Below are 15,302 nucleotides of genomic sequence, written 5' to 3'. Positions count from 1 at the left end.
TCATTGTGGCATTCTACATGCAATATTTTCAGTCATAAAATAGAATGAATGCATCAAATATCGATGTAATAAATGTATCACTAGTCACTTAAACAATGCCACTTTATATAATGTTTACATACCCTGCATTACTCATCTCATATGTATATACTGTTAAACCAGCTATAATGGTACCCTACATTACTCACCTCATATGTATATACTGTTAAACCAGCTATAATGTTACCATACCCTACATTACTCATCTCATATGTATATACTGTCCTCTATACCATCTACTGCATCTTGCCTATGCCGTTCGGCCATCGCTCATTCATATATTTATATGTACATATTCTTATTCATTCCTTTACACTTGTGTGTAAAAGGTAGTTGTGAAATTGTTACATTACTTGTTAGATATTACTGCACGGTCGGAACTAGAAGCACAAGCAATGCGCTACACTCGCATTAACGTCTGCTAACCATGTGTATTTGACCGATTTGATTTGATTTGATTTGCAATGTGCGGTCTCAAGTAGGTGGTAAAATTACAAGTGATCTTTTTTCAAGATGTCGGCAACTTTCGGTGATTTCCTCATATTAGATTTTTTTTCTAGCTCATGAGTGTAATTTCTGTGATTCTATGATGTCTGGAAAGCAGGGTCCTAAAAAGGTATGTAAATGTGAGGAGTCCTAAATTGGTTAGAAATGCAAGACTGTGTGTGTGTGTGTGTGTGTGTGTGTGTGTGTGTGTGTGTGTGTGTGCGCGCGCGCGCGCGTTCGTGCGTGTGTGTGTGTGTGTGTGAGCCTCTGTATCTCTGTCGTGTGCATGTGAGGGAGAGAGAGCAAGGAAGAGCTATTGAGCGCATGCGCTACAATTTTACCATAATCCCTAAATCTTTATGAAAATAAATATTGGTATACAGAGGTGAGTGATTCCAGCAACATCATAGCACAACACCTCCCAGACCCAACTGACTCGTAATCTCTCAATGCTCAATGTAACTGGGATATTCTGAGATTATGGATTGGATAGGCCAGGTTTAATTGCCACTGGTAATCTGATTTTGAGGATGTTGGGGGAGAACGAGTGCCGTGTGGATTTAACGTGTAGCAACAACACAGACACGGGATACAGAGGCTGTTTGGCTGCAGAGGGGAGAGGGACAATGGGGCGTGTTTAGACAGAGCATGGCTGCTAATCCAGAATAGGCTCAGCCGGCTTGGGCACAGTTATATTGCGGCTCAGTCTGTAATGAATTGTGCTGTCATGGCACCGCTAAACGCAGTAATAAAGTCCACACAGGCAGCCAGGCAGCGCTCACTGTGATGTAATAAGATTGTAATAATGATAATAACTGTGAGTGGTCTGGATGGAGGTATCATATTGGAGGCTGGCTGGCTGCTGTCCTTATCTGACGCTGAGAGTAGGGCTGGGTTGGGAAGAATATGAGAGGAATGGGAATTGTTCAGAGCCTAGTGCTACAAAGTATTGCAATAATCACTCATTATCACTGCTATATAAACAAATAGTGATATACTGGCTTGTTTTAATGTCCCTACAGGCAAAGTATGATGATTGGATATTGCATGATGTGTATGTGGTGCTACTAGAGACAACACCAGCGATGATAATGATGAAAGGATGTTTTGCAATTGAGAGAATATGCAATGGGAGCAATTGGTTGTGAGATCATGTTGATGCCAGACACAGTCTGTCAGTATTTGGCATCAATCACCCAGCAGTCTTTGTTTCCCTGTACTCAGTATTAGAGGCAGGGTTTGTGTCTGTCTGTCTCTCCCTGCATCTCCCCTGGAGTATAAACACTGGGACTGGCAACAATACAAACTATTTGTTCAGGGCAGGCAGTCAGGCACCCTGCAGCTTGCTTCGCCATTTTTTCCTCCAGTAGCATCGGTCTGGTGAAAGTGATATCTCCGTCCACCCCCACTCCTCCATATTCTCCCTCTTTACCCCCACCCCCCCCAACCCAGGACACCTTTTTCCTCTCCTATCTTCCTCCAAACCATGCTCCAGTCTCTCTTTTTCATCTCCCTTGATTTTATTTTGCTTGACCATTTAAAACACATACAAATTGTACACCCCCCGGTAACAGATACATATACCAAACATGTTGAGGATCTGAACACAAAGTCAAAGACTTGTTTCCATTGTGGTCCTCTTTTTAGGCAAGGGCAGCAGGGCATAACAAGTGACATGGGCACTTATAATATATATGTATATAGGGTCATCTGCAGCTATTTGTTGAGTGAGATGAGACTTTGCCAAGGTCCCTTGCCATATATATATACAAAAAGGAAAATATACACACCTAGCAAATCACTCCACTAGCACAGGGTTGTTTACATCATTAACCAAGCCCTGCAGGAGTGTTTGAACCTATGACTGGCAGAAACGGCTTTAATCACAGGAGTTTGTTCCACTCTAGGAGTAAACATTTGCTTAACAAGTCACATAATAAAATCATGTGCAAGAAAATCATTTCACATCCTGAAAATGTTTCGATTTTTTTTTAAAGTTACTCAGAGAATCCCCAGAGACTCTGAGGGCAGACTTCATCCTAAAAGCAAACAAGGAAATAAAAGGAGACCTTCTGTTCTACACGGATGATCCTAATGCTTGGCACACAGCTCTCCACAAGACCAACAATGAACTTCAAATGTCAGAAAACAAAATAATGAGGCAACCCGCAAATATAGCATTAATATTTTTAATAACTGCACTGTGATGGTTCAAGGTTCGGAGGCCAGTCTGGATCAATTTGTTCGCTACCTCGACCAAATAAAACATATTGTTGCTGTCCACTACCTACAACAGCCTCCACTCCCTCTGTGCCCCACTATGTAGTCCCCAGCGTCCCTCTCCCTCCTTCGCCTGCAGCAGACACAGCCCTGAGCATGCCTCTCTCACACGTGACACCTGCAGTACCACAGCATCTTACATAGGAGAGGATCAGCCTGGTGCGTCAGCATAGGGATGAGATCTGGGAGCTGCAGTGTGCAATGAAAAATGTTTAAGTTTGCAGACTTAGAGAGGAACTGTCCAGCACAGTCAACACCAGCCACATGCAGGACCTGCAGAAGGAGCTACATGAGTGAAGGCAGGAATTTCTCAGCCACCACCATCCACTCTACAAATATTACCGCAAAAACCCAGGACCAAGCCAACAGCTGAATCGGAACCCACAAATCAGACTCTCCTTTAGACCTGCATCTGTTGTCCCTTCACAGAGACTGGAGAACAGCCAGGAACACTGCCCCCCCCCCCACACCACCCTCTTCAATTCCCCCTAAACCCTCCCTCCCATGCTACCAGACCCGGCCCACCTCAGTACAGCTCCACCACTTCTCTCCCATGAACTGCATGCAGATACACTGTGCTATGCCCAAGCCATACGCAGTAAAAGAGGCCCCACGCAGAGTTTGGGGCATCGTCCGCCACACTGCCCTCCATACCACCCTCTTCAATTCCCCCTAAACCCTCCCTCCCATGCTACCAGACCCGGCCCACCTCAGTACAGCTCACCCCGGCCCGCCTCATCATAGCACAGCTCTACCAGACCCGGCCCATCACAGCTCTACCAGACCAGGCCCACCTCAATTCAGCCCAGCTCGACCACTTCCTTAGGGTCTGGCAAAACAAAACACAAAACATCAGCCTACATATTCTGAGAGTTTGGAGCTTCGAAAGCCACATTGCCCTCCACACCACTCTTCTCAATTCCCCCCACAACCTCTCTCCAAGGCTTGTTTTGGTTACCCTCCCTACTCCCATCCCCAGGACAGGCCTGGAACGCTCCTATTCCCCATGGCAGCCCCAACCCTGCAACAGGAGCCACACCAAAACCTCCTGTGCACACCAAGAATGGAGCATTGGCAACCACCCTGGGCCCCTACAGCAGCTTCACTCCTTTGGAAGGAACTTCATCCGGGTGGACTGAGCTCTGCCAAGACTGCTCTCCCAGTTCTCACCCCTGTATCCAGTGACTTGAGGGAGATGTGTCAAATGCTCAGTCTGCTCTACTCTCACGTGGTTGGCAAGGGACCTTGGCAAAGTCTCATCTCACTCAACAAATAGCTGCAGATGACCCTATGCCTGTTCGCTGTTATGGGAATGAGCTTAATAACCCCTCTGACTTTAAATCTCGTAGGGGGCTTGGACTAATGCACCTAAATGTGCGAAGTATGATAAAAAAATGGACACAATTGACTTTTGGGTACAGGACTTGTGTTCTGACATTCTGGTTCTCCCGGAAACATGGTTCTGTCTCTGATAAAGACATCAAAGTAAATTATTATTACGTATTTAGATGTGACAGATTACAGAAAGGGGTGCTAATATATGTAAAATCGAATTTCATGGCATCCCAATCTTTCAATATTTCTGTTCCCAAGAGTTTTGAGCTCCTGGTTGAAGATGTCCATAAACCAGAATACACATATATTTGTTGCTGGGATTTACTGCCTTCCTGCTGCCATGTCGGATGCTATTGATGCTATATATGAGTGTTCAACACCTTTTCTGTCGTCGGAGTTGGTCATTTTAGGGGGTTTGAATCTGGATTGGCTATCCCAGGCCTCCGATCAATTTAAGAGTATATACATTGATTTTAATGTGACTCAATTGATCTCAAAACCCACACGGATAACGACTGCCTCGCCTGGTTCACCAACTACTTCTCAGACAGAGTTCAGTGTGTCAAATCGGAGGGCCTGTTGTCCGGGCCTCTGGCAGTCTCTATGGGGGTGCCATAGGGTTCAATTCTCGGGCCGAATCTTTTCTCTGTATACATCAATGATGTCGCTCTTGCTGCTGGTGATTCTCTGACCCACCTCTACGCAGACGACACCATTCTGTATACTTCTGGCCCTTCTTTGGACACTGTGTTAACAAACCTCCAGACAAGCTTTAATGCCATACAACTCTCCTTCCGTGACCTCCAACTGCTCTTAAACGCAAGTAAAACTAAATGCATGCTCTTCAACTGATCGCTGCCCGCATCTGCCCGCCCGTCCAGCATCACTACTCTGGACGGTTCTGACTTAGAATATGTGGACTCTGTAAACTCTCTTTCCAGACTCACATTAAGCATCTCCAATCCAAAATTAAATCTAGAATCGGCTTCCTATTTCGCAAACAAAGCATCCTTCACTCATGCTGCCAAACATACCCTCGTAAAACTGACTATCCTGCCGATCCTTGACTTCGGCGATGTCATTTACAAAAGAGCCTCCAACACTCTACTCAGCAAATTGGATGCAGTCTATCACAGTGCCATCCATTTTGTCACCAAAGCCCCATATACTACCCACCACTGCGACCTGTATGCTCTCGTTGGCTGGCCCTCGCTTCATATTCGTCACCAAACCCACTGGCTCCAGGTCATCTATAAGTCTTTGCTAGGTAAAGCCCCGCCTTATCTCAGCTCACTGGTCACCATAGCAGCACCCACCCGTAGCACGCGCTCCAGCAGGTATATTTCACTGGTCACCCCCAAAGCCAATTCCTACTTTGGCCGCCTTTCCTTACAGTTTTCTGCTGCCAATGACTGGAACGAATTGCAAAAATCACTGAAACTGGAGACCCATATCTCCCTCACTAACTTTAAGCACCAGCTGTCAGAGCAGCTCACAGATCACTGCACCTGTACATAGCCCATCTATAAATAGCCCATCTGTCACGTTCCTGACCTATTGTTCCTTTTTCTTTTATTTATTTAGTTGGTCAGGGCGTGAGTTGGGGTGGGTTGTCTGTGTGTTTTTCTATGTTGGGGTTTTGTGTTCGGCCTGGTATGATTCTCAATCAGAGGCAGCTGTAGATCGTTTGTCCCTGATTGAGAATCATACTAAGGCAGCCGGGGTTTCACGTGTGTTTTGTGGGTGGTTGTATCGCGTGTCTGTGTTAGCACCACACGGGACTGTTTGCGGTTTGTCACGTTTGTTGTTTTTGTATGTTAAGTGTTCAGTCTGTTTTCATTAAATAATCATGGACACTAACCACTCTGCATATTGGTCTGATCCTTCTCGCCTCTCCTCCTCGTCCGAGGAGGAGGATTACGACGACCGTTACACCATCCAACTACCTCATCCCCATACTGTCACGCCCTGACCGTAGAGAGCCTTTGTATGTCTCTATTTGGTTTGGTCAGGGTGTGATTTGGGGTGGGCATTCTATGTTTTTGTTTTCTATGATTTTGTATTTCTATGTTTTGGCCGGGTATGGTTCTCAATCAGGGACAGCTGTCTATCGTTGTCTCTGATTGGGAACCATACTTAGGTAGTCCTTTACCCTCCTTTCAGTGTGGGAAGTTAACTTTGTTTGTGGCACATAGCCCTTAAGCTTCACGGTTGTTTTGTATTGTTTATTGTTTTTGTCGGCGCCATTTCTAATAAAAGGAATATGGACGCTCACCACACTGCGCTTTGGTCCACTTCTTCTGACGGCCGTGAAACATACTGTAATTTCTTTTTGTTGCTCCTTTGCACCCCAGTATCTCTACTTGCACATTCTTCTTCTGCACATCTATCACTCCAGTGTTTAATTGCTAAATTGTAATTATTTTGCCACTATGACCTATTTATTGCCTTACCTCCCTTATCTTACCTCATTTGCACACACTGTATATAGACCTTTTCTCTATTGTGTTATTGACTGCATGTTTGTTTATTCCATGTGTAACTCGGTGTTGTTGTTTGTGTCACACTGCTTTGCTTTATCTTGGCCAGGTTGCAGTTGTAAATGAGAACTTGTTCTCAACTAGCCTACCTGGTTAAATAAAGGTGAAATAAAAAATAAATGTGAAAAACCCTGTTGATTGATTTACTTGATTGATTTAATTCTTACTAATAACCCCCATAAATATTTGTCTAGTCGAGTATTTGCATATGATCTCAGTGATCATTGTCCCATAGTATTTATTAGAGATACGAAACAGCAAAATACCTATCCTTGTTTAATTAAGAAGATACATTTAAAAAAGTTTTACGCTCCAGGATTTTTACATGACATGTTCTACTCTGAAAATCTCTCCAAATGTATTCCCCTGGCCGATAAACACACCCTTTTAAACAATTCAGAGTCAAAGATGGATCGAACCCTTGGTTTTCTTCAGAATTATCTGAGCTCATTCAGAGGAGAAATCATGCCCGGGCCAAAGCAAGGAAAACTGACTCTGTAGTGGACTGTCAATCTTTCAGACAATTGAGAAACAGATGTACTGTTCTCGATTAAGAAAGCTAAATCAAGCTACTTTTTAATCTCTGACTCTGCTGGTGGTACTTCAACATTTGGGAAAATAGTAAATGCACTGAAGTGTACAAATTCTTCTTCTTCCCTGCCTAAGCAAGTTCTATCTGACTCTGGCATTATAACTTAGATGAATGGGATAAGTGATGCTTTTAATCATACCTTGATCTCTGCAGGCTTTTTATTTCAGAGAAACGGTGGTGTAGTTGACCCTGGTCAGTCAATCGACTGCTCGTCCCTCTGCCAGCTTCTAGCTAACTCGACGGTTAACCTGTCAACTTCTAGTGAATCTTTGTTTGCATTTCAACAATTTACTCTGTGATGTGCTAGATGGCGTGCTTAAGATTTATGTTAAAAAAAATCACTGGAGCTGATATGCTTGATCCATTTTTGCTGCAGCTCTCTGCCCCACTGATTGCTGAATCATTAACCCATATTTTAACCTGATGATTATATGTGATACTATCCCCAAGGTTTGGAAGAGGGACCATGTACTCCCCCTTTACAAAGGTGGTGACCCTTGTGACCTACACTACCGTTCAAAAGTTTGGGGTCACTTAGATTTTCTTTCAAAAACAAGGACATTTCTAATTTTTTGTCCATTAAAATAACATAAACTTGATCAGAAATACAGTGTAGACATTGTTAATGTTGTAAATGACTATTGTAGCTGGAAATGGCTGATTCTTTTAATGGAATATCTACATAGGCGTACAGAGGCCCATTATCAGCAACCCTTACTCCTGTGTTCCAATGACACGTTGTGTTAGCTAATCCAAGTTGATCATTTTAAACAGCTAATTGATCATTAGAAAACCCTTTTGCAATTATGTTAGCACAGCTGAAAACTGTTGTACTGATTGAAGAAGCAATAAAACTGGCCTTCTTTAGACTAGTTGAGTATCTGGAGCATCAGCATTTGTGGGTTCGATTACAGGCTCAAAATGGCCAGAAACATCTATTCTTGTTCTGAGAAATGAAGGCTATTATGCGAGAAATTGCCAAGAAACTGAAGATCTCGTACAACGCTGTGTACTACTCCGTTCACAGAACAGCGCAAACTGGCTCTAACCAGAATAGAAAGAGGAGTGGGATGCTCCGGTGCACAACTGAGCAAGGGGACAAGTGCATTAGAGTGTCTAGTTTGAGAAAGAGACGCCTCACAAGTTCTCAACTGGCAGCTTCATTAATTAGTAACACCAGTCTCAACTTCAACAGTGAAGAGGTGACTCCAGGATGCTGGCCTTCTAGGCAGAGTTCCTCTGTCCAGTGTCTGTGTTCTTTTGCCCATCTTAATTTTTTCTCTTTATTGGCCAGTATGAGATATGGCTTTTTCTTTGCAACTTTTTTTTGCAATTAAAAAACAAAGACATTTCTAACTGACACCAAACTTTTGAACGGTAGTGTATATAATTATCTGGCTATTTCTAAACTTTCTGCATGTAACTGGATAAAAAATTACTTGAAAGATAGAACTCAATGTATTTCCTCTTATGATGTTAAATCAGGTTTCCTGGATATTAGAAAAGGTGTCCCGCCGGGGTTGATTCTGGGTCCTGTACTTTTTAGTGTTTACATTAACAATATCGACTTATAAATTAAGATGACGATACTGTTGTGTATGCTATTGCCCCCACGGTTGACCAGGCTCTATCTGAACTACAGTCTGCCTTCATTGTATTACAGAAAAACTTTATTGACCTTAAATGAGTACTGAATGCAGGTAAAACTAAGTATATGTTGTTCTCTAGAGTGCATAAAAATATGTCTGATTTAAGCATATGTACTTTGGATAGTATCCATATTGATTGTGTCCGTGCTTACAAATATCTGGTCATCTGGATAGATGAAAATCTGTCTTTTAAAAAGCATATTGTTGAGTTAGTTAAGAAGCTGAGAATAAAAATGGGCTTCTTCTATAGAAATAGGTCCTGCCTTTCGCTAAATAGTAGAAAGCAGATAATTCAGTTGATGTTTCTATCGGCCCTAGATTTTCGGCGACATCATATATACTGTACCATGTTTTTCTTTTTGCTTGGATTTTGTATTTACCATTTGATGTATGTATTTTCTGTTTTATGTAATTCAAGACTCATCTGAAAAAAGAGACCATTGTCTCAGTATGACTCCCTGATAAAATAAACGTTAAATAAAAAATAAGATGCATAGACTCACTCTGTGCAATAGTAGTGTTTTTTGAATGACTACCTCATCATTGTACCCCACACATACAATTATCTGTAAGGTCCTGCAGTTGAGCAGTACATTTCAACTACAGATTCAACCACAAAGACAATGCCTTGCAAAGTGTGGTAACAAAAATAACTTTAGGTGCAGAATACAAAGTGCTATCTTGGGGGCTAATCCAACACAACACATCACTGAGTACCACTCCATATTTTCAACCATGGTGGTGGCTGCATCATGTTATGGGTAGGCTTGTCATTGGCGAGGACCAAGTCTTTTTTTAATGATTAAATGAAACGGAATAGGCAATTTTGCACAGGCAAAATCCTAGAGGAAAAGCTGGTTCAGTCTGCTTTCCAATGGACACTGAAAGATATATTCACCTTTCAGCAGCGCAATAACATAAAACAAATATACACTGGAGTTGCTTACCAAGACGACATTGAATGTTCCTGAGTGTCTGAGTTACAGTTTTGACTTAAATCAGCATGAAAATCTATGACAAGACTTGAAAATGGCTGTCTAGCAATGATCAACAACCAACTTGACAAAGCTTGAAGAATTAAATGTTTTTAATAATGTGCAAATATTGTACAATCCAGGTGTACAAAGCTCTTAGAGACTTACCCAGAAAAACTCACAACTGTAATCGCTCCTAAAGGTGATTCTAACATGTAAGGGGTGTGAATACTTATTTAAATGAGTTTCATTTTCAATAAATTTGCAAACATTTCTAAAAACATGTTTTCACTTTCACTTGTCATTATGGTTTATTATACAACGGGTGGGTCTAATCTTGAATGCTAATTGGTTAAAACCACATTGCAGCCGGTATCTATTCCACAAGTTACCACCAGCTAAATCTATGACGTTAAAACCTGACTGCACAATCCACTGTCTCATCAGCCCAACCAAGCCATTTATAAACTTGATCTCCGCTATAAAAAGCATCTAGACATTATCTCGCATTTCTTTTAGACTAACATTTTGTTTTCAACAGTTGAGATTTGTATAAACCTTGCTGTCTGTCTCTGAAATGTGCAACATTGTATCAATATTCAAATTCGATCTCCAGCTGTTCCATAGTAATGAACGTGTCGGGAAGTGACAGACAGGTAGGCAGCGTTTCTCAGCCAGTCGAAACCATGAATCAGCTGGCATCATTTTTATGGATATATATATAAAGAAATGTCATTGAAAAAAGGTCAAACGAAACAAAGTGCAGCTACTTTGCAGTCTTTCCAGCTTCAGTTTGAAGTAATTGTGTTAGCTGTGTTGTTGGCTAGCTCCTCTGAACAACAGTGTCCTGACAAGTGAGCACATTTTCTCGTGCCTCATTAGCTCATTGTTATCGATGTATCCAAATAAATGTCACTAGAAAACAGCTTAAACAAATGCAAAACGTGGCTATTTTGCTGTTATTCTGACTTTGATTTTTTTTTTTATGTGTAAGTTAGCCATAGTTGGCTAGCTAGCAAGAAAGGGATAAGAACGTTTCCAGCCAGTATGACAATGGAACATTTAGAGCGAACGACTGGGTCGCATCCATAGATACAGAACAAAAACACTGAACAACTGGATTACATCTCTAACAACCGAACCAATAGAATGAACGACCAGCCGGCTTGGGTAGCAACCCTAGATTTGTGTCGGGACTATATCTTGTGGAAGGATGAAGTAGTATGACTACATTCATCAAAATAACGTTTTTAATTGAAATATGTAATGAATATGTTGTTTACTGAATATGTTGTTTAACCCATTGTATAAAAGTATAAAAGTGATAATGTCCTTGAAGCCGGCTTCTCAGGCATTACTGTGTGTTGATGAGTGAAAAAAAAAAGTTGATTGAATCCATTTTGGATTCAGGATGTAACACAACAAAATGTGGAAGAAGTCAAGGCGTATGAATACTTTCTGAAGGCACTGTAAGCTTTCGGTTTCATTCATTTATTGTCACCGGGGCCCACCAGTGTAAGTGCAAAATTGCTTGCCGTACACTGTACTGCATGATTGTACACATGGATTGGATTGTGGGTTTACTAACGCGTTAGTTCTAGTTTGTTGACGATAACGTTAATATGGTGACAACAAAGTATGCTGTGTAGCCGTTAGCAGTTACGGTATTAAGGTTTGGCTTGGAGGTTTTTGCGCCTGGTCACAGACAGCTGTTGTGTTGTGCACACCAGCGAAAGGAAAATGTGAGAGGAGGAGAGCACGTAGATGCGAGAAGAAATTTTAAGAATTAAAGTAAACTGTGTTTGTGGGTGATGAGGGGTATATTATTTTCTCAGATTCTGTTGCGAAACGTTTCTTTAATGGAAACCTACCTGATTAGGGGTGGGACCTACCTGAATTTGTCCAATAGAACATTTTGTTTTAGTTGCAAAATCTTCCATTAATGATTACACCCCAGATCAGCTAGATGCAGGCAAGAGTGTGCAGGGTGGTATTGAATGTGTCACTGTCTGTCATCTTCATTACTCCAATTTGTCTCTAGACCTATGCACCTACATTATAAACTTTCATTTGTAGGCTAGGTTGTAGCTCTCTACCTTACTCTTGTCTTTGTTTGAGACCCTAAATAAATGACAGGAACAAGCTGATTTCATGTCATTGATATATAACAGGAAGAGGAGGGACCTCTTAAACACTCCTTTGTGGCACTCCACAGCTGACAAGGTGCCATTGACATCAACCCTCTGATACCTTCCTGACTGATATGACTTGAGCTACTTTACTGCCACGCTGCTAAAACCTAGGGTGCTTAGCTTTTAGAGTAGTATCTGGTGGTCTACTGTAGTGGTTCCCAAACTGTGGGACGTGTGGTGTCCCTCCACCCCCCCAATAAAAAAAACACATATACATGGCACACATGTATTTTGGGAGTTTCTCCCATTCTTCTCTGCAGATCCTCTCAAGCTCTGTCAGGTTGGATGGGGACCATTGCTGCATAGCTATTTTCGGGTTCAAGTCCGGACTCTGGCTGGGCCACTCAAGGACATTCAGAGACTTGTCCCGAAGCCACCCCTGCATTGTCTCGGCTGTGTGCTTAGGGTTGTTGTCCTGTTGGAAGGTGAACCTTCGCCACCAATCTGAGGTCCTGAGCGCTCTGGAACTTGTTTTCATCAAGGATCTCTCTGTACTTTGCTCTGTTCATATTTCCCTCGATCCTGACTAGTCTCCCAGTCCTTGCCTCTGAAAAACATCCCCACAGCATGATGCTGCCACCACCATGCTTCACCGTAGGGATGGTGCCAGATTTCCTCCAGATGTATCGCTTGGCATTCAGGCCAAAGAGTTCAATCTTGGTTTCATCAGGCCAGAGAATCTTGTTTTTCATGGTCTGAGAGTCCTTTAGGTGCCTTTTGACAAACCCCAAGTGGGCTTTCATGTGCCTTTTACTGAGGAGTGGCCTCCGTCTGGCCAATCTACCATAAAGACCTGATTGGTGGAGTGCTGCAGAGATGGTTGTCCTTCTGGAAGATACTCCCATCTCCACAGAGGAACTCTGTATCTCAGTCAGAGTGACCATCGGGTTCTTGGTCACCTCTCTGACCAAGGCCCTTCTCCCCCGATTGCTCAGTTTGGACGGGCGGCCAGCTCTAGGAAGAATCTTGGTGGTTCCAAACTTTTTCCATTTAAGAATGATGGAGTTCACTGGGTTCTTGGCTACCTTCAATGCTGCAGAAATGTTTTGTACCCTTCCCCAGATCATGGCTTGGTTTTTGCTCTGACATGCACTGTCAACTGTGGGACCTTTTATATAGACAGGTGTTTGCCTTTCCAAATCATGTCCAATCAATATCATTTACTACAGGTGGACTCCAATCAAGTTGTAGAATACCCCAAAGTGAAAACAGGTTTTTAGACATTTTTCCAAATTAAGAATAAAACACAGAAATACCTTATTTACATAAGTATTCAGACTCAAAATTGAGTTCAAGTGCATCCTTTTCCGTTGATCAACCCTGAGATGTTTCTACAACTTTATTGGAGTACACCTGTGGTAAATTCAGAATGGGACCAAACAAATAAGAATATAATATGTTTCTAAACCCTTCTACATTAATGTGGATGCTGCCACGATTACGGATAGTCCTGAATGAATCGTGAATAATGTTAAAGTTACAGACGTACAAATATCATACCCCCAAGACATGCTAAGCGCTCACCATTAGAATAACAGGGGAGGTTAGCGGTTGATATTTAAGTGATAATGCCCGAGAAGCCGGTGTTTGGACGATATATTGGCCCGTGCCAATTTATCCTCCAAACACTGGCTTCTCAGGCATTATCACTTTTATACAACGGGTTACAAACATATTCAAATAATGCTTGATATATTTTCATTAAAAACGTTATTTTGATTAATTATATAGTCCCGATACAAATCTAGGGTTGCTACCCAAGTCGGCTGGTCGTTCGTTCTATCGGTTCGGTTGTGTTGGTCAATTTCTGATCAGGTCTATATAGTTATCAAACATACATTAGTAATGGAAAGGAAACACAGACGCTTTGTTTAAGTATTAAAAATTATCCTTTTCTAATACAATTGTAGGCAGAAGTTGGTACCGAGTACAGTATATGATACCTCTCCCCAGGTTCTGCAAAATGTTTAAGACATCCTGTAACTCATATAGCCTCTCCCAGCCCTCCTTGTGTGTGTTTCCATGGCAACAACATTTTAATCAATCTAACCTCCCCCTGACAGCAGCAACCATCTTGTCAGCAATTAAAAGCTCAGAAATGGGTTTGACCGAAACTTGACCTTCCATCACAAGTATAGGGTCATAACAAGGTGAACGAGTCCAAGCATCTTCTGACAGGTGGCTGTTTTAATCAGGCCTGCGGCAGCCTTGTGTTCTCAGGGAACCAGTTGTATTCTCAGAACCTCAGATAGCCAGGTGTGGCCCAGACAGGATGATTATGAACGTAGGTGGTTTCCACCTTCTGATAGTGTCTGAAGGGCACAACACTCAAAACAGGTGTTAACACACACACACACACACACAGAGGTCTCAGGACCTTACAGTTTATCATAACACAATTTATTAACCCTTTAAAAGGTATGATGCGTTGGTTTAACCCCTTCAGTTGCAAGAGATGCAACCCAGTTGTTCAGTCTTTTTGTTCTGTATCTATGGACGCGACCCAGTGGTTCGTTCTAAATGTTCCATTGCCATACTCGCTGGCAATGTTCTTATCCATTGCTTGCTAGCTAGCCAACTACGGCAAACTTACAGTCACCTCAAAAAGTGCAGCCAGAATAACAGCAAAGTAGCTGAATTTGCATTTGTTTAGCTGTTTTCTAATGACATTTATTTGGATACATCCTGAACAATGAGCTAATGAGGTACGATTTTGCCTGGCATAGAAAATGTGCTCACTTGTCAGGACACTGTTGTTCAGAGGAGCTAGCCAACAGCACAGCTAACACAATCACTTCAAACTGAAGCTGGAAAGACTGCAAACTAGCTGCACTTTCTTTCGTTTTACCTTTATTCAATGACATTTCTTTGTATATATCCATAAAAATGATACCAGCTGATTCATGATTTCGACTGGCTGAGAAACGCTGCCTGTCTGTCTCGTCCTGACACGTTCATTACTATGGGACAGCTGGAGAAAACAATGTTGCAAATTTCGGAGAGACAGACAGCAAGTTTGATACAAATCTCCGCTGTTGAAAACGAAATGTTAGTCTAAAAGAAATGTGAGAAGGTCTAGATGCTTTTTATAGCGGAGATCAAATTTATAAATTGCTTGGCTGGGCTGATGAGACAGTGGATTGCACAGTCAGATGGAACAGAGTAAATATGCATTTTAACGTCATAGATTTAGCCGGTGGTAACTTGTGGAATAG

The 15,302-nt window shown here is 42.1% G+C and overlaps 1 protein-coding gene across 1 annotated transcript in view; it reads left to right on the top strand.

Annotated features, from left to right (window-relative positions):
• The window catches only part of LOC120046488 (adhesion G protein-coupled receptor A3-like), a 321,556-nt gene that overhangs the window by 248,692 nt on the left and 57,562 nt on the right, over positions 1 to 15,302 (top strand). The gene's annotated exons all lie outside the window — the stretch shown is intronic.

Source organism: Salvelinus namaycush, chromosome 4, assembly GCF_016432855.1.
Source record: "Salvelinus namaycush isolate Seneca chromosome 4, SaNama_1.0, whole genome shotgun sequence".
In the NCBI taxonomy this organism is placed as follows: domain Eukaryota; kingdom Metazoa; phylum Chordata; class Actinopteri; order Salmoniformes; family Salmonidae; genus Salvelinus; species Salvelinus namaycush.
Note: the sequence above shows the minus strand (reverse complement) of the source record. Positions and strands in the feature narration are given on the sequence as shown.